This window comes from Puma concolor, chromosome B1 (genome assembly GCF_028749965.1).
Source record: "Puma concolor isolate L17-30 chromosome B1, mPumCon1.1.hap2, whole genome shotgun sequence".
NCBI classification, from domain to species: Eukaryota; Metazoa; Chordata; class Mammalia; order Carnivora; family Felidae; genus Puma; species Puma concolor.
In genome coordinates, this window is record NC_141670.1 from 175,495,768 (window position 1) to 175,513,871 (window position 18,104).

The following is an 18,104-nucleotide window of genomic DNA, read 5'->3' on the forward strand; positions in this document are numbered from 1 at the left end:
TTTGCAAACACTTAGAACCCACCTTATGGTATCATCCTCAAAGACACCACCACGGGGCTGGCTTCTCAGGGCCTGGGCCCCAGACTCTTAAGCTCAGAGCTGCCAGCAACGGGCAAGGAGCATCCACTCTGCAGAGGCCCAGGTACACCGCATGGCCTTGGCCAGTTCTCTCAATTTCTAAGATTTGCAAATAATTACAATCTCCGCCCTTTGTTTCCTCAGCCTTGGGGTATAACAGTGCTTCCTATGGTTGCTACCTCCTTGCCACCTTAACAGTTCCCTGTGTAACCTGCTAGTTTCCTAGTGAACAGCTTCTAATAAGGGGTCTGGCGTCTGTCTCCTGATAAGACCCTGACCGAGAAAGCTCCCTGGCTAAACCTGGAGACAGTGTAGAGTCATGGAAAATGGCATGAGCTTTGGAGTTAGCCAGACCTGGATTTGAATTCTGGCTCTTGTAATCTGTGGCTTTTTGACCTGGAACAGCTACCTAATTTCTTCCAGCCTTATTTGCTGGTAATAAAGAGATGGGATTTCCAGCTGTTGGGAGGGTAGCTGCCTTGCTTGGCACAAACGTCCTGCTCGGTGGTTAACAGCCAATATGATCACCAGATTGTTTGCTTCTAAGGCCAAGGCCTAGGTCTTGTACAGTTTATCCTTCCCGGGGTGGGGGGGGGGGGTGGTTTTCGTAAATGTATTTCTTTAATATATGCTTAATAAGAATCTGTTGCATGGGGGGGGGGTCAGTGCTTAAGATAATTATGGTTCAGTGGAGTAATTAACTTTTAACTTTTCTAACACGAAACCCATTGTGGCAGTCAGATTTTGTCTTGAAGTTATGGTTAAAACCTTTTTTACGTTATTATTTTTTTTTATTTTATTTTTTTTAATGTTTGTATTTTTTGAGAGAGAGAGAGAGACGGAGACGGAGTGCAAGCTGGGGAGGAACAGAGAGAGAGGGAGACACAGAAGCTGAAGCAGGTTCGAGTCCCTGTATCAGCACAGAGCCCGACGCGGGGCTCAAACTCACAAACCATGAGATCACAACCTGAGCCAAAGTCGGACGCTTAGCCGACGGAGCCACCCAAGCGCCCCTTTATGTTATTATTTTATTTTTTAATTTTTTTTTCCAACATTTTAATTTATTTTTCGGACAGAGAGAGACAGAGCATGAACGGGGGAGGGGCAGAGAGAGAGGGAGGCACAGATTCGGAAACAGGCTCCAGGCTCCGAGCCATCAGCCCAGAGCCTGATGCGGGGCTTGAACTCACGGACCGCGAGATCGTGACCTGGCTGAGGTCGACTGCGCCACCCAGGCGCCCCAATGTTATTATTTTAAAATGAGGAGCCATGAGTTTACCTGGAGGATGAAATAAGAAAATCCATGGCATTCTTCTACCAGCCTGGCAAACCTTCTCGGAGCCTGGATGAGGGGATGTGGGAACCCACCATGTCTTCAGAAAGAAGCCAAATTGGGTGGGTGAGTGACCTGGTTGTGGCTCTTTCCAGCTATACGGCAGACGCCGTTTTATGTTTTGCTTCACAGTACACTCCACGAAGGGAAAAGATTGCCACTGCTTTTATACACCCGGTGACATCTCTCCTGAGTGGTGAATTCAGGACTCTAATGAGCAAGGTCCAAGGGTCCTGGGCCTTCGCTAGTCAACGTGGCTAAAAGTCATTCCACACAGAGGGGAGAACAAAGCATCTGTTCTTTTTAGCACGACAGAGAGATAGACACCCAATCTGGGTGACGGCTGTGTACACAGGAGGAGGAGGAGGAGGAAGTCAGCAGTGCTTTCTTGTTTCCTATTTAGGATTATGCAGGGCTGGGCCCGATAAAGGTATTTGTGTCTGAGTCTGGAGGGAATACTGTCCAGCCTGAGACTTTCCCCGTCCAAAAGACCTGAATGGGGATGTGCAAGAACTCGGTTCATTCCAGAACCTCTCCTACCCACAAAAGCCTAAAACCTTCTACGAGGAGAAAGACAGCTCCATGAGATCCAAAGCCATTCATTTCTTCAACAGACCACGGACCTTACAGCTAAGCAGGGAGGAAGGTTTGAGAGAGTCAGAGCTCACCGTCATCTTGAGATGGCTTTCCTAGCCTCAAAGTAGCTGTTTGTTTCTCTGTGGAAGGGCGGTGACTTCTACACACAGGAAAAGAGACCAGCAGTTTGCAGGTGGAGCCAGAGAACCAATCATTCTGTTTTCAGAAGACTTTTCTTGTCTCCATACCTGCTTGTTTGAGGGGCCTCCCAGGAGCCTTTTCTGAACATGCTCCCTTTTCAACCAGGCAAAGACTTCCGGCGGGCATCATAACGAACACCGAGGCCCATTTTGGACTGTGTGCAGGCCCTATGTCTAAGGAGGGTAGAAGGGAAAAGAGAGAGGCAAAGAGAGAGAGAGAGATAGGAGGGTGGGGGGAATCATTCAGAAACAAAAGTGCTATCAGGCTGTGAGAGCCAGCCCTTCGTAGAGACATTGCTACCACATAGGCTAAGATTATTTTTTTCTGAAATTAATTAAATTTTCTTAAATGATTTCTTAATTAATCATCCCCCAGATTCCAGGTGAAGTACTTGAATTATCTGCAGAAAGCACGTGGGGGAATAAATCTTGGTTACCTGAGAGGAGAAAAAGCTTTGAACCCACCTCAGGTCTCTAAGATTCATGAGGTTGGGAGTGTTGGTCACCTGTGCTATGCTGATTAGGTGCAAGCCTGAGGTTTGTCCTCTGGCAGACTCTGGGCCAGTGGTGATTCACTAGGACCCCAGGCAGAGGTGGCCTCTTTAAATGAGCCAGGGCCAGGGTGTGAGGTGGCAGCCTGGGGAGGCCACATACCAGCCTAGATTCAAGGCAAGTGTCTCCAGGCGAGGGGGAACGAGAGAGAACATCTAGCTAATGACTATGCCTCAGGCAAGTTCAAGGACAGCTGGTTGAAGGCTGGGCAAGGCACGGTGTCCCGGGTGCCCTTTCAATTGAGACTTCATGTCCTCGATCTCTGTGTTGTCCAAGCCCAGGCAGTCCTCTGCTGGGCGTGAGTTATCTCAGGACACTCAATCTGTGCTTCTTCGCCCAGCCATTTCGTTACCTTGTGGTTTCTTTCTCTCCTTGTTTTTCAGCCACACTTATTTTGACAAAAATGTTAACTCTTTCTTATCTGACATAAGGTATGAAGGGTATGCCTGCATCTTAGCTAGGAAAAAGAGAAAGAAAGAAAGCATTTATGGCCTAAGCATGACGAATGTATCATCCAACTTCTTTATTCTCTGTCCTTGGTGGGCGGGTCATACAGGCTTAGGAGCCAGCCGTTGGGTCCCAATTTCTTCTTTGTTGATAGCTGTGTGACCTTAGGCAAGTTAACCTCTCCGAGCCCCAATTTCCTCCCCTATTAGATGAGGATATCAATCCCGTCCAACTCACAGGATTAAATGATAATAAGGATCAAGTAAGTTAGGATTGTGGTAGACACCACTCCATGTCTACCTAAATACCTATTTCCTCTTTCTTCTCCAGGCATGGAGTTTTCCCTGGGCACATGGCAGCCTGGAATAAAGAGTACGTTTCTAAGGATCCCTGGGGCTAGGTGCTCCATTCAACTGACTTCTGGCCAAGGAGTTCCACGTGGAAAAGTGGTGGTCAACTTCTAGGGAAGGTCCTTGAATTGGAAAAGAAATGCCTTCTCGCCCACTTCTTTCTCTTGCTGGTTAGAATGTGGAAGTGATGGTGAGAGCTCAAGCAGTTCTCTTGGCACCAGGAGGCAGCACACTAAAGACGGTGGAAAAGCAACAGGAAAGAAACCTGGACTCTTGTGAAGTTTGAGAAAACCACTATACGGCCCTTAAACTGCCTATCTCTGGATTCGTTACAAGAGAAAGGCATGAACTAACCTTTGAGGGTGTTTTCAGTTACTCATTAGTGAACTTAAATCTACCTAAGTCTAGGGGCGCCTGGGTGACTCAGTCGGTTGAGCGTACGACTCCGGCTCAAGTCATGATCTCGCAGTTCGTGAGTTCGAGCCCCTCGTCGGGCTCTGTGCTGACAGCTCAGAGCCTGGAGCCTGCTTCAGATTCTGGGTCTTCCTCTCTCTCTGCCCTTCCCCTGCTCACACTCTGTTGATCTCTGTCTCAAAAAATAAATAAACATTTTAAAAAAACTCGAACTGAGTCTGTGCAACATGCAGAGCGTTTAGCACAGTGTAGGTAAAATCTTACCATTTTTCTGCTTTAAGGAAATACATATCAAAGATCTCAAAAACACAGACATAAAACAGAAGGACCAAGAGGGCCAAAAAGGGAATATTGGCTCACCCCTTCCTGGCCTTGGTGCCACTCTGGAGCTATGTGAGTGGGACAAGAAATACAGCCTTTTCTAGGCAGAGGCTATGGGCCACTAGGGCAAGAGGGATCACCTAGCCTCCTGGCCTCAACTTGCTCTCCCTGCTAAGCCTCTCCTGCAAGCAGCAATGGGATCTGAAGAAGAAAAGAGGAGAAAAATAGCCCCTGAGAAGCACGCAAACTTTGAAAGTTAATAGACCTGGGTTGGTCTCCTGGCTTCTCCTCCTTTAGCTGTGTGACTTTGGGCTACTTATGACCTCTCTGAGCCCCAGTCTTCTCCTGTTACAATGGAAGATGGGCTAACACTGGCCCCGCAGTGCTGTTGTAAGACTCAAAGAAAATATTAGTCAAGGTCTGAATATAGTGCCTGTCATAAGGTAAGAATTTGGTAAGTGCTTAGAAACGAAACGTGAACTTCCTCTTGTACCATCCCCGGCCCTGGCCCCAGGCTTCCTCCAGACCCATTTACTAACTGCCCCCGGCAGAGATTGTCTTTTCCCCATGCTGTGCCTGTGCTTACTCTGTGGAGGCCCACAGCCCCCCTCTGGCTCTCCCTCTCTTTTGCAACTTTTCAGGGCAGTTCTAGGCCTTCCTTGACTTCCAGCTCTGGGTAATCTCTCTGCCTCTCCTCTGAACGGTACCAGCATTTGATGGCCAACCACTCAACATTCACTGCCTTGTTTTGGTATTTAATTTTGAAGTGCTCCTCTCATTCTGCCAGCCTCGCCATATGCCCTTCAAGGATGCGGATCATGCCTTTTCCAAACTTCGTGTCCCTTCAGCCCGTAAGTCAGTACCAAGTGCAGACTTCAGTGAATACTTGCTGAACAAGGAAACCAAATCCAATTATCGAGACCCCTCTAATTTGTTTTTCAGAATATTTTTTGAACCTATGTGCCTACTGGTTTTCTATGTTCCTCAAAGCACTTTGACGATGGTGTCTTCCTGTAATGTTATCAGGAGCTCAGTTAACTCTGCACAGCAATCAAACTTAGGTCTGACCACACAGATTGCTTTGCCGACCTTGATCAGTCATTGGGCATAAAGGGAGAGGACTTCATTTAGGAGAAATCCATTACTCCAACCGAAATAACCAATCAAAAATGTTTCATGGGTGATGAGTCAATACGACTATTTGGAATTTAATTTGTCTTTTGAAAGAGGAATATTGTAAGATAATCCAACACTATTATTTTGAATATGAGAATGCATTTGTCTTTTTTTTTGTTTTTTGTTTTGTTTTTTGTTAGATTCTCATTATTTAAACTTATTTATTATAAAATAAGATTTTAAAAATCATGCAAAACAATACAGAATTTAAGGAGAATATACTTGTCACCACCACCCAGGTAAAAAAACAAAAAACAAAAAACAAAAAACAAAAAACAAAACCCCACCCCCGGCCCCCTGTGTAACTTTTCACAAACCCAACTCCCTCCTATCCTCCCAAATTAATCACTATTCTAACTTTTGTATTAATAACTTTCTTTCATTACTTTATAGTTTTCACCTCTCAGCTGAATCACTAGATTTTTACAGTTTAGTCATATGTCTCTCACTTTTGTGGATGTTTTCTTAATAAGTTGGTCTAATATATCAGCTTTAACTTTATTTATTTTTGTGTGTGTCTCAAGTTTATAATTCTTTTTTTAAATTTAATTTATTTTTTTTAATTTACATCCAAATTAGTTAGCATATAGTGCAACAATGATTTCAAGAGTAGATTCCTTAATGCCCCTACCCATTTAGCCCATCCCCCCTCCCACAACCCCTTCAGTAACCTCTGTTTGTTCTCTATATTTAAGAGTCTCTTATGTTTTGTCCCCCTCCCTGTTTTTATATTATTTTTGCTTCCCTTCCCTTATGTTCAACCACTTTGTATCTTAAAGTCCTCATATGAGTGAAGTCATATGATATTTGTCTTTCTCTGACTGACTAATTTCGCTTAGCATAATACCCTCCAGTTCCATCCACGTAGTTGCAAATGGCAAGATTTCATTCTCTTTGATTGCCGAGTAATACTCCATTGTATATATATCCCACATCTTCTTTATCCATTCATCCATCGATGGACATCTGGGCTCTTTCCATACTTTGGCTATTGTTGATAGTGCTGCTATAAACATGGGGGTGCATGTGTCCCTTTGGAACAGCACACCTGTATCCCTTGGGTAAATGCCTAGTAGTGCAATTTCTGGGTCATAGAGTAGTTCTGTTTTTAATTTTTTTGAGGAACCTCCAAAAATTTTTGGGAGGTTTTCTGGAGAGTGGCTGTACCAGTTTGCATTCCCAGCATTTGTCTTTTTCAACAGATATGTTGGACTTGTTTTATGTACTTGTGCTTAATTTGCCTACTGCCCCCCCCCACCCCCCACTGCCGACCATGCCTCCAGGAAATGAACACAACAGCAATAGCATTGACTTGGTAGCCTCTAGAGTGGATGTTCTCCCCAGGGGAGGATGCACTGCCTTCCTCCAAGCAAGCTAGAAAAGTCCACAGGGGTGAGGTCATTCTAGCTGAGTAGCAGGTCAAAAATACCAGAAAATTCTGGCGCCATCGCTGCTGCTTTTCAGTAGGTAATTTGAAAGCATCACTTGGGGATGCTTATAAAAAAAAAGCATCACTTGGGGATGCTTATAAAAATATAAATTCCCTGGTTTCTAACCCCACTCCCTACTCCCAGTGATTCAGTAGGTCTATGGTAGGACCCAGGAATCTGCATTCTTACCAAAACCTCAAGTGATTTTGATGCAGAAGGCGGGCACACAGACTATACTTGAGAGACACGGCTTTAGAGGAAAGATGCGTCATTTTTATGGGATCCAGGAATACCTTCCCTCTTGCAGTCTCTCTACTTTAGATGTGGCAATAATAAAGTAATAAGGATTAATAGTGTGAGTGTGATTGAGACAGAGCAATCACGTGAGGATAATTTTGGAGAGATGGGTGGCCGGCCCTTCTAAGAGAACTCACACTAAAGGGTAGGTCAAAGTGCTTTTTGCGGGGTAGGGGCAGGTCCTGGTAGTGCTCCCAAACTGTGGAAGAGAGAAGTACAGTGGCCACCAGCTGTTCTGGGAGAGTGAGTCATCCGCCTATGTGGCAGAAACCACGGCTAGTGGAATGACTCCCTGGGCTGTGGGGCCCTGGGGGAGGTGATGTCTGTGGTTGGAGAGCACAGTGCATTCCAGAGGGGAACCAGACCTCCTGCACAGATGCCAATCTGTGCTGTCAGTCACCTTGGCAGCGATGAAGGAGGGAGAGGGAGGGGCACAGGAACGGTCTCAGCAAGACCACAGAGGCACTATTTAGTCACTGGTATTAAAAGCCCTGTGTTCGCTGTCCCTGGGCTCACCCTTGCCTCCTCCTTTTCCTCACCCCTAAATCCAATTACTAAATCTGGTCTGCTTCATGCTTTAATGTCATCTACCTAGCCCCTTTGCCACTGCCTTTGTCGCCATTCCCCTTCTACATATTCCCACTGCCATGACCCGAGCTCGAGCTCCCCATCACTTCTCCCTTGGACCCCTCGTCCTGCCCTCCGGTCCCCCATCTCTGATCCATCCCACAGACAGCCACCACCCCCTTGTCTCCAAACCCAGAAATCCAAGCACATCATCCCCTTACTTAAAATCCACAGCTTCCCACAGCTCAGTGCTTCTTAGACCCCAGCGCACATCAGAACCACCTGGAGGGCTTGTTAGAACACAGTAAGGGGCCTCTCTGGAATGTTCCTCACCCTTCCGCAGGTCCCTCTTCCCCCCCTCCCACCCCACCAAAAGTCCTGACCCTGCAGGTCTCTGTGAAGCCTTCTCCATCTCCTCTCCCTCATCCTGACCTCCCCTCCACCACCACCGCATCATTATCATCCGCAACACGCACTGAGTGCTTACTATGGTTCAGCTCAGTGAATCCTCTCAGGGGAAAAAAAAACAACACACACACAAAACATGCCATGGTTATCATTATTCTTCCCCTAGTATAAAGATATCGAAACTGAAGCTCTGATAGATTCAGAAACTTGACCCAGCCACATAGCTCATCAATGCTGGAGCCGGCATTCAGTCCCAGCAGCTTGAGTCCCAACCCCTGCAAGTACTGACTCCTGCAGGTGGATTGAAACTGTCTCTGTTCCATTTTCTCAGAGCACTCTTTCGGTCACAGACATGCGTAAACACACATACAAGGAAATGTGAGGATTTGTGCTAGACTGTGAGTTATCCAAGGAAAGATCTTCACCTTTGTTTCCTATGCCTGGCATAGTGGGTTCTCAATCAAGAGTGATTAAATAAATGAATTACTGGGGCACCTGGGTGGTTCAGTCGGTTGAGCATCCAACTCTTGACTTTGGCTTAGGTCACGATCTCACCGTTCCTGGGTTTGAGCCCCAGGTGGGAATCTACGCTGACAGTGTGGAGCCTGCTTGGGATTCTCTTTCCCTCCCTCTCTGTCCCCCCCTCCCCTGCTCACTCTCTCTCAAAATAAATAAATAAACTTTAGTAAATAAACAAACAAATAAATATATAAATTACTTGAATGAGGGTGCTTGCAAATGTAGATTCCCTGATTGACCATGAGAAGTAAGAAACATTCTAGAAGATTATCTAAATTCCTTATACTATACCAAGTTAACATACAGGCATCATTTTATATTGAGGATACATAGGTATCATTATGATGAGAACTATAAATGAGGCATGGGTATCACTTCATATTAGGGGAAACCTGGACAAGAATGGAGACCCAAAGAACCTTAGTAGCCTATACCCTCAGTGGGCCGCCATTTTGTCCATTTTCATTTTGGTGCCCTAATTACACCTTTTTAAACTTATTCACAACGAAGGGAGTTTTTATGTTCAGAACAACATGCAGGCAGAGATGCCCACATGGTAGTTTTACAGGAAATTTTGTTTATTTTTTCTACTGCTCTAGAAAGATACCTTAGGAAGCAACATTTGAAACCAAGAGAAAGAAAAAAATACAGAAGCAAGTGCATGAGAGTACAAATTTCACGTGCATTTGTAACCAAGACCAAAACAATGTTTTCTGTAAACAACCCCCATTCACAACAGAAAATCAATTATCATCTATATATACAAATCCAAAGCGGAGGCAAGCGTCGACTTTTGCTTCTTCTATCTTTCACTGGAAAGGAAATTGTTGCCAGCCAACCCTCAGGGTATCTCCCCTGCTGCAACTTTTCTCTCCCAGGTTAAGAAATTATAGTTTGGGTCCAGAAAGGGAAAAAGAGAGGATGCTACACCCCAGAAGAAAAGCAGCCTGTCAGCATGCAGAGCTATTCCAGAAGGCATGCAGGCCTCAGAACTCACTCCCAACCTCACTCTGGGCTTAGGGTCATGCAATGCCAAAGGTATTTGTTTTTTTTTCCATCTGACTTCAAGGCCCTTGTCAAAATGTACAATAAGTTAACAGGCTCTGTCGAAGCGAGTGCCTTGTAAAGGCACCTGAAAACCAAGCCAGCCACCTGCACTGTTTTGGAAGGCAGAAATATTGTGAAAAGAAAAAAAAAAAAAAAAAAAGGCACACATCTCCCCCCTCTGCAATGTACGTTCTAATTCTCTTGCCACGAACCCTACAAATTCCTGTCCTCTCAGGACCCAGGAGAACCCATCGTCTGGGCCTCTGTGTTTTCTCCCCTGACACAGAGACAAAGCTTCAAGGGCCTTCTCTGACTTGCAGAGGCCTAGAGCTGGGGGGCCTTCCTCAGTGACAATGTGGAGACCAAGTTTACTCCCTTTGACCCTGTAGGCATAGAGGTGACTAATTTCTACAACATCCTGAGGCTGATTTTTCCCACCCCACGAATCAGTAAGTACAAACCTTGCAGAGAAGGCTGGAGTTCTAAGTCGGGCTTTGGGGGGGTGGGGGAGGGTAGTGGGGAAGGGGGGCTTTTCCAACCCGGGCCTGTTAAGGACACACGATCTCAGACATTTCCTGCCTGAGCCCCAGTGGCTTCCCTCCTCTTACACACATGCTCCCCCTAATGTCTGTCACTGACAATGCACCCCCTGGGTACAAGAGAAGCAGAACACCCTGGCCTGGCCCTGGAAATAGCCATGTTGTAAGACCGCCCAGGAGCTGCCAAAAAATGAAATAGCAGAGCCTTAAGAACTGTTCCATTGCTCTGCTGAAGGGCCTAAGTGAAGTCGTTGTTTTTGTTTTGTTTTGTTTTACATTTCAGAAATAAACTCTGTAATTAAAATTGAACAAATAAATCCTTCAGAAGAGAATTTTGCCAGATAAATCAAAGTTCTGCTTTCCCCTAAGAGTTAAGCAAGCGAAAGGAACTTTAAATTTGGATTCAGAAGCAGGGAGTCAGATTCAGGTTCCTGCTCCTATATTTGATGAGTGACCTTGAACATTTTAACCCTTTTAAGCCTCAGTTTTCTTCATCTCTAATTCAGGCATAATGATATTGCTTATCCCCTCGTGCTGTTGTAGAAAATAAATGAAAGGAGCTGCACATGTGAGAAAAGTGTTTTATAACACAGAAATTTAATGCGAGTTATTATTTCTTTCCCTTCCAATCCAACACACCCATATACACATACCCCTTTCCAAACATCTAAGTGGAAATGGTAGTCCTGGCGACCTAACAGCCCCCAACTCTGAAAAAAAGGGAAGTAGGGCAAGGAATACTCAGTCACAAACAGGAAGTCACAGAAATGCCACCAGAAAAATTGGCACAGGCCAAATTAAAAACAAAACAAAACTAAACAGTCCTGGGTTAAGTTTTAAAGACCAAGTTAGATTTAGTTAATGATTTCAGGTGTTGCCAGCCTGGCTCAACCCCTCAAAAGAGGGGGTTTAGAGACGATTAGGTAATTCTCTCGACCTCCATTTGACCTCACAAGTGGGAATTCGCACTGGGCATTTTAGGATATCTGCTGTTGGTAGGTTCCTGCCTTTGTAAATGTAGGTCTCTCCTCCTTTTCCCCCGTGGCAATAGGAGGGGCCCAGCTTGGGGCCCCCGAGGAGGAGCTGGGTCTCCGCCTTCCCCACGCCTCCTCCTCCTCCTCCTCCTCCTCCTCCTCCTCCTCCGGGAGCCACCCAGCAGCTCCGCTCAGATTACCGCCTCCCTTCCTGGCTTCCAGAACTTGCCACATTGTAGGTTGGCTTCTTGAGGGAATGTGAGAAAAGCACTCCAGTGATGACCTGGCATAAAGAGGTTTCACGGTTCTGGGGATTATGTCACCCTTTCCTTCCAAATTTTTGTTAAAAGGAGACAAAATCCTGGATATCTTTCTAGGGGGGCAAAAAAAAAAAAACCAAAAAAACCCTACAGGGAAACCTATCAACGTGTCAGGACACATTGTATTCTTTATTTTCTTGTTTTTCCTGTCTCACTCTTGAAACCTCTTCCAGGTGGGGCGCCTGGGTGGCTCAGTCGGTTAAGCGTCCGACTTTGGTTCAGGTCAAGATCTCTCACTCCGTGAGTTCGAGCCCCGGGTCGGGCTCTGGGCTGACAGCTCAGAGCCTGGAGCCTGTTTCAGATTCTGTGTCTCCTTCTTTCTCTGACCTTCCCCTGTTCATGCTCTCAAAAATAAATAAATGTTTAAAACAAAAAAAAGAAAGAAACCTCTTCCAGGAATCTTACCACCTTCCTCACCTCTTCCTTAATGTTGTGTTCTTAGGATAGGGAAGTGAGAGGATTAGAAGCCTAAACATTTTAAGCTATCGCTGAGCATTCTTACTACTTCCTACTCATCATTTGTTCCCAGGACCAGAGTTCCTTTTCTGGCCCAGATGAAGCGACTACTTTATGTCCCCTTTGCCTCCACCTTTTTTTTTTTAATATACTTTCTTTTAAGTTTATGTATTTTGAGAAAGATACAGGGAGGGGTGGAGAGAGACTCCCACGCTGTCAGCACAGAGCCGGACGCAGGGCTCGATCTCATGAACCGCGAGATCATGACCTGAGCTGAAATCAAGAGTAGGACGCTTAATGAACTGAGCCACCCAGGCAGCGCTCCCTCTTATTTATGAAACAGCCCCTCCAACTCTTAACAAATTGCTTGGTGGGAGTGAGAGCCAGAAAAAAAAAAACCCTCATCCATCCTTTGAGTGACTCCAGTCTTTGGACAGTGCCATAGAGACACGCACGAATATTGGAAAATTTGTACCAGGTCTCTTTTTGGGCTTTGTAGGTTTTGCAGTGGCTTTACTTGTACGTGGTCGAGTGGATACTATACTGTCAAGATGACGGTGATGGTGCTTCCAGAGTATTTTCACCTGGGAGCCACGCGAAAACCTAAGAGCACCGAGAAGGGGTGGAATTAAGCTGGAGTTGTATATAAAGAGTTGAGGAACAGAAAGGTTAAGTGATTCGCCAAGGCCACTCAGGTTTCCTATGAAGTCCAAGCTATGAGGTCAAAGTCTTCCAAATCCTACTCTCGCATTTAATGCCCATTCTGGCATTATCACCAACATGTTCTACAGGTTCTCACTTATGCCAAACAAAAACAGACTGTCACCATTTTAAAATATAGGGTAAGGTAAGCACTTAAAGGAAGATCATGTTTAACAAATTACATAGGGTATATTTCAGAAACAAAAGTGGGGCTCTGGGGGCCTTTTCAGTAGTGCCTTTTTTAAATTAAAAATGTATTTTTAGGGGCGCCTGGGTGGCGCAGTCGGTTGAGCGTCCGACTTCAGCCAGGTCATGATCTCGCGGTCCGTGAGTTCGAGCCCCGCGTTGGGCTCTGGGCTGACGGCTCAGAGCCTGGAGCCTGTTTCCGATTCTGTGTCTCCCTCTCTCTCTCTGCCCCTCCCCCGTTCATGCTCTGTCTCTCTCTGTCCCAAAAAGAAATAAACGTTGAAAAAAAAAATTTTTTTTTTAAATAAAAAAAAAATGTATTTTTAATGGGTAATTCATGCATAAGATCCAAAAGTCAGAATTCTTATTGAATCATTATATTGTACACCTGAAACTGATATAACACTGGATGGTAATTATATCTCAGTGAAAAAACGTTTTCTAAAAAGAGCAAAAGTCAGGGGCGCCTGGCTGTCTCAGTTGGTTAAGTGTCCGACTTTGGCTCAGGTCATGATCTTGCAGTTCAGATCATCAGGCTCTGTGCTGACGGCTCAGAGCCTGGAGCCTGCTTCAGGTTCTGTGTCTCCTCTCTCTGCCCCTCTCCCACTCATGCTCTTTCTCTCTCAAAAATAAACACTTAAAATTAAAAAAAAATAAATGAACAAAATAACAAGAACAAAAGTCAGAATTCCAAAGCACAGTATACCTGAGATGTCACTACCTCCTGCCCCTTCATCCCTCTTCTCCACTTCCTTCTCTCCTTTGTTGGTGATCATTCTTATTTTGTCTTCTCACCTCTGTTTCCTTATGAAAATACAACTAAATGCAAGTGTGTATTCATGTTATTTATTTGCAGTTTTATAGTGCATTTTGAATTGCTTTTCTGAAAGTGGCAGTGGACTTTGCTCAACCATCCCCCTCTTGCCTGGTGCTAGGTATTGATCCGCAAATGGTGGCAGTGTGACCGGAAATCCAAAAGAGTTAAAGTAATAGAGGCTTCAGTCAGATAGGCTTGCCCCGTAAACCTGGGTCCCTCACTAAAATGGAACCAGCCATGGTGGCTGTATGTCAAGCCTGGGATTCTGTGCCAGTCACAGCTAGTTGTTCTATCTCGATGTCCGGTAAAACCAAATGGTATGGTAGGGCAAATGTCTAAGCAGTAATTGTCTGTTTCTGTCACTCAGAGGATGGTTAGCGACCATTCCCAGGTTATCTTCGGTTATCTTCAACACAATCTCCAAGTAAAGTTCTTCCACCAAAGGAACTTTCACATCTTTTCCATTGTCACCAGGAACCGAAGACCGAAGGAGGTCAAACCCAGGTCACTCCCAGGAGAGGAAGACCAGGGACTATCTGTGAGTAGAAACACCAGGCTGAAACATGAGTAATGGAAGGTCCGGTGTAGGTCAGACCACCTGGGCCACAGCTTCCCTGGACTGAGGGAAGGACTCCGTTCAGACCAACAAATGTAGACTGTCTCTCCAGCCCCACTAGTCATGGGCTTACAATGGTTCTTCATGAGGAGGGACTGGAGACAGAGCTGAGACCCCCAAGATTCTCCACACCATTGGTCAGACGGGCCCTGAGGAGACAGCTGAGGGGTCCATCACAGAATTACTTATTGTTGCTTGTATTGATTTGCTACGGTCACCATAATGAAGTACCACAGACTGGGTGGCTTAAACAACAGAAAGGAATTGTCTCACAGTCCTGGAGGCCAGAAGTCTGGGATCAAGGTGTCTGCAGCATTGCTTTCTTCTGCAGACTGTGAGGGAGGGATCTGCTCCAGGCCTCTCTCTTCTTGGCTTGTGGGTGGCCATCTTCTCCGTCTCTTTGTGTTGTCTTTCTTCCTTTGTATGTCTGTCTGTGTCCAAATTTCACTTTCTGTAAGGACGCAAGTCATACTGGATTAGGGCCGACCCGAACAACCTCATTTACACTTGATTACCTTTTCAGGGGTGCCAGGGTGACTCAGTCGGTTAAGTGAAGGATTCTTGATTTCAGCTCAGATCATAATCTCATGGCTTGTGAGTTCAAGTCCCACATCAGGATCCATGCTGACAATGTGGAACCTGCTTGGGATTCTCTCTCTCTGCCCCTATCATACTTATGCTCTGTCTCTGTCTCTGTCTCTCTGTCTCTCTCAAAAGTAAATAAATAAACATGTAAAATAAAATTAGAAAAATAAACTTGATTACCTTTGTAAAACCCTATGTGCAAATACGGTCACATTCTGAGGAATTGGGGGTTAGCACCCCAATATATCTTTTTTTTTAAGTTTAAAGAATTTATTTAAATTAAAGCTTGCCCCTTATGGTCAGCGTTAATAGTAACACACAATTTGGGTGTTTGGGGTTTTTTTAGCCTTTTAAATGAAAATATCAAAAGCAAGATTTTATTTATATATTGAGCATCGCACCACTTACTGTTTATTAATAAAGATTTCTGATGTTGAACATGAACAACTTGAAAAAGTTGGAGCATATTGCTGAACATGTTGAATAATATTTTTTAAGGCTGAATAATATTCTAGTGTGTGTGTGTGTGTGTGTGTGTGTGTGTGTGTGTGCACTACATTTTGCTTATCCTTTTTCCTGCTGATGGACTCTTGGGTTGTTTCCATGTTTTAAACATTGTAAATAATGCTGCAATGAACCTAGGTGCTCAAATATCTCTTTAAGACCCTGCTTTCAATTCTTTTTTTTTAACGTTTATTTATTTTTGAGACAGAGAGAGACACAGCATGAACAGGGGAGGGGCAGAGAGAGAGGGAAACACAGAATCGGAAGCAGGCTCCAGGCTCTGAGCCATCAGCCCAGCCCCCAATGCGGGGCTTGAACTCGCAGACAGCGAGATCGTGACCTGAGCTGAAGTCGGACGCTCAACCGACTGAGCCACCCAGGCGCCCCGACCCTGCTTTCAATTCTTTTGGTTATATACCCAGAAGTAAAATTGCTGGCTCATATGGTAATTCTATTTTTAAATTTTTGAAACTATTTTAGCAACATTTCACATTCCCACCAACAGTGCATAAGAGTTCCAATTTCTCCACATCTTCACCAGCATTTATTATTTTCTTTCTTTCTTTCTTTCTTTCTTTCTTTCTTTCTTTCTTTCTTTCTTTCTTTTTGATAGCAACTGTCTTGATGAGTGTGAGGTAGTCTCACTGAGTTTTCATTTGAATTTCCCTGATGATGAGTGATGAGCATCTTTTCACATGCTTATTATCCAATTGTATATCTTCTTTGCAGAAATGTCTATTCAAGTCTTTTGCCCATTTTGAATTGGTTGTTTGTTTTTGTTGTTGTTGTTAAGTTTTAGGCGTTTGCTATATGTTCTGGATATAAATCCCTTATCAGATTCCAACTTACCTTTTTGGTGGGACACAATTCAGTGTGTAGCATTACTTTTCAGATGTACAAGTGTCCTCTCCATTTCCACAAGTGCTGGGGCCTCACAATCCCATTCCTCAATTGAGAACAAAGCCATACAGAGGAAGTGTTGCATTGCTTGGGCATACTATGGCAAGTGGGAGGCAGTTTGAAACCCCCCGCTTCATAATACGTTGCACATATGCTTTATGTATACTAAGTCTAACGTGGCTCTCATTATGGAGAATGGATTCTGTTATTTTCAACATGTCCTTTGTCTTTATAAAGTCCAAGGCAGAAAAAAATTTCTCCAACTATCGTGCTACAGACCAAACTCCCTCACCACCCTCTCCCCGCTCATAGACACACCTGACTTACTGATGCTGAGATCCCGACACTCAAATTACACAAAATCACATGTTCCTTTTACTCAGAGGCAGATTTTTCTCTACCTACACTTCGGAAGATACACTAAAGTAAAAGTTTTATCACTAGAGCTGGGCTTTGGGTGTTGTGGTGGTTAATCATTTCACCTTTGTTTCAGTTAAGTCTGGCCTGACATCTTTGCCGAAACACTGTGACAAACACTTTGGGCCCAGGACTTGGCACGACCGGGTGTGGCTTGGCCCACCCCTTGTCAGGCAGGTGAAAACAGCCAAGCTCAGTTCAAACATGCTCGAGGGATTCAGCACCTGGAAATCCCCACAAAGCTAATTCTATTCCAGATCTTTCTCAATACCCAGAGGAGGGAGCACAAGGGCCGTTTGTCTTTACAAGTTTCCCAGCCTGCAGTTTTATAGTTTGGGAGGTTGGGGTGGGGAATGGTGTGGGGGAGTGGGGGGAGAGGAAAGGGATGGGTAGGAATGCGTATTTATTAGCTTGGGGTCTCAAGTCAGGAAGTAGATCTGATGCCTTAGGGGAGCCCAGTGACTAAATGTCATGCTCTGTGTTCTGAGGGATGATAACAGGAACTAGATGAACCCCAGGCCCTGGGTGCCTACATCAACCCCCTGGCAAGCTCAGACCAAGGGCCTATTTTCCACAGGGCTATTACCTTCGTGATTCTGGCCTCTTGTTGCTTCTCATTATTCTTATTTTCCACATTTCTTGGGTTCCATCCTTGTTTTGCATGTTTCTTGGGTTCCTTCCAATGCTGAGTAATGATTCAGAGCCAAAAGCTTTGAGGTGTTAGCTGCCACTCCACAGAGGAGGGTAACTAGGAGCTCCAGGCACCAAACAATGGGCCCCCACCTGACCCGCGGCCTCATGGCTCAAGGCACCTCTAATGAGGGGTTGGGCATAGCCAGCGCAGAGCAATGTTTTCTTCGACAGGACTAGGGAGAAGCCAGGATATTCCTAACTGAACCTCCATCACTGGTCTTTCTGGGGAAGTTCTCCTACTGCACACGCAAAATGTGACCCTCCGTAGGCCATTGCTCTTCCTCCTCTCTTCTCCCTGGTCCATCCCATCCCAGGTTCATCTCTGGAAGAGTCTTAGCCCCAGATTGCCTTAGCGTGAAGGAGAGACCCGAAATCAGGAAGGGCGTAACACGGTGTTTCCTCTTGTGTGACTCTGGTCTGTGCCACACCCACCGGACACAATGCTGGCCTGAGCTCCTGGTGGTGGACCCCAGAGCCGGTGTGGGAATTCAGCAGGTCCGAAAGCAGGCCTTAAGTGAGGTGCCAGGCACACGACTGAGCTCTCAAAGCGCATTGTGCAAAATGATGGCAATGATAAAGACGGTAACAACAGCCAACAAGTGCCGAGCGCCGTCTGTGTGCCAAGTGTTGTTCAATTTAGTCCTCACAATGATCCCATGAGGCAGGTACTGTCACTGTTT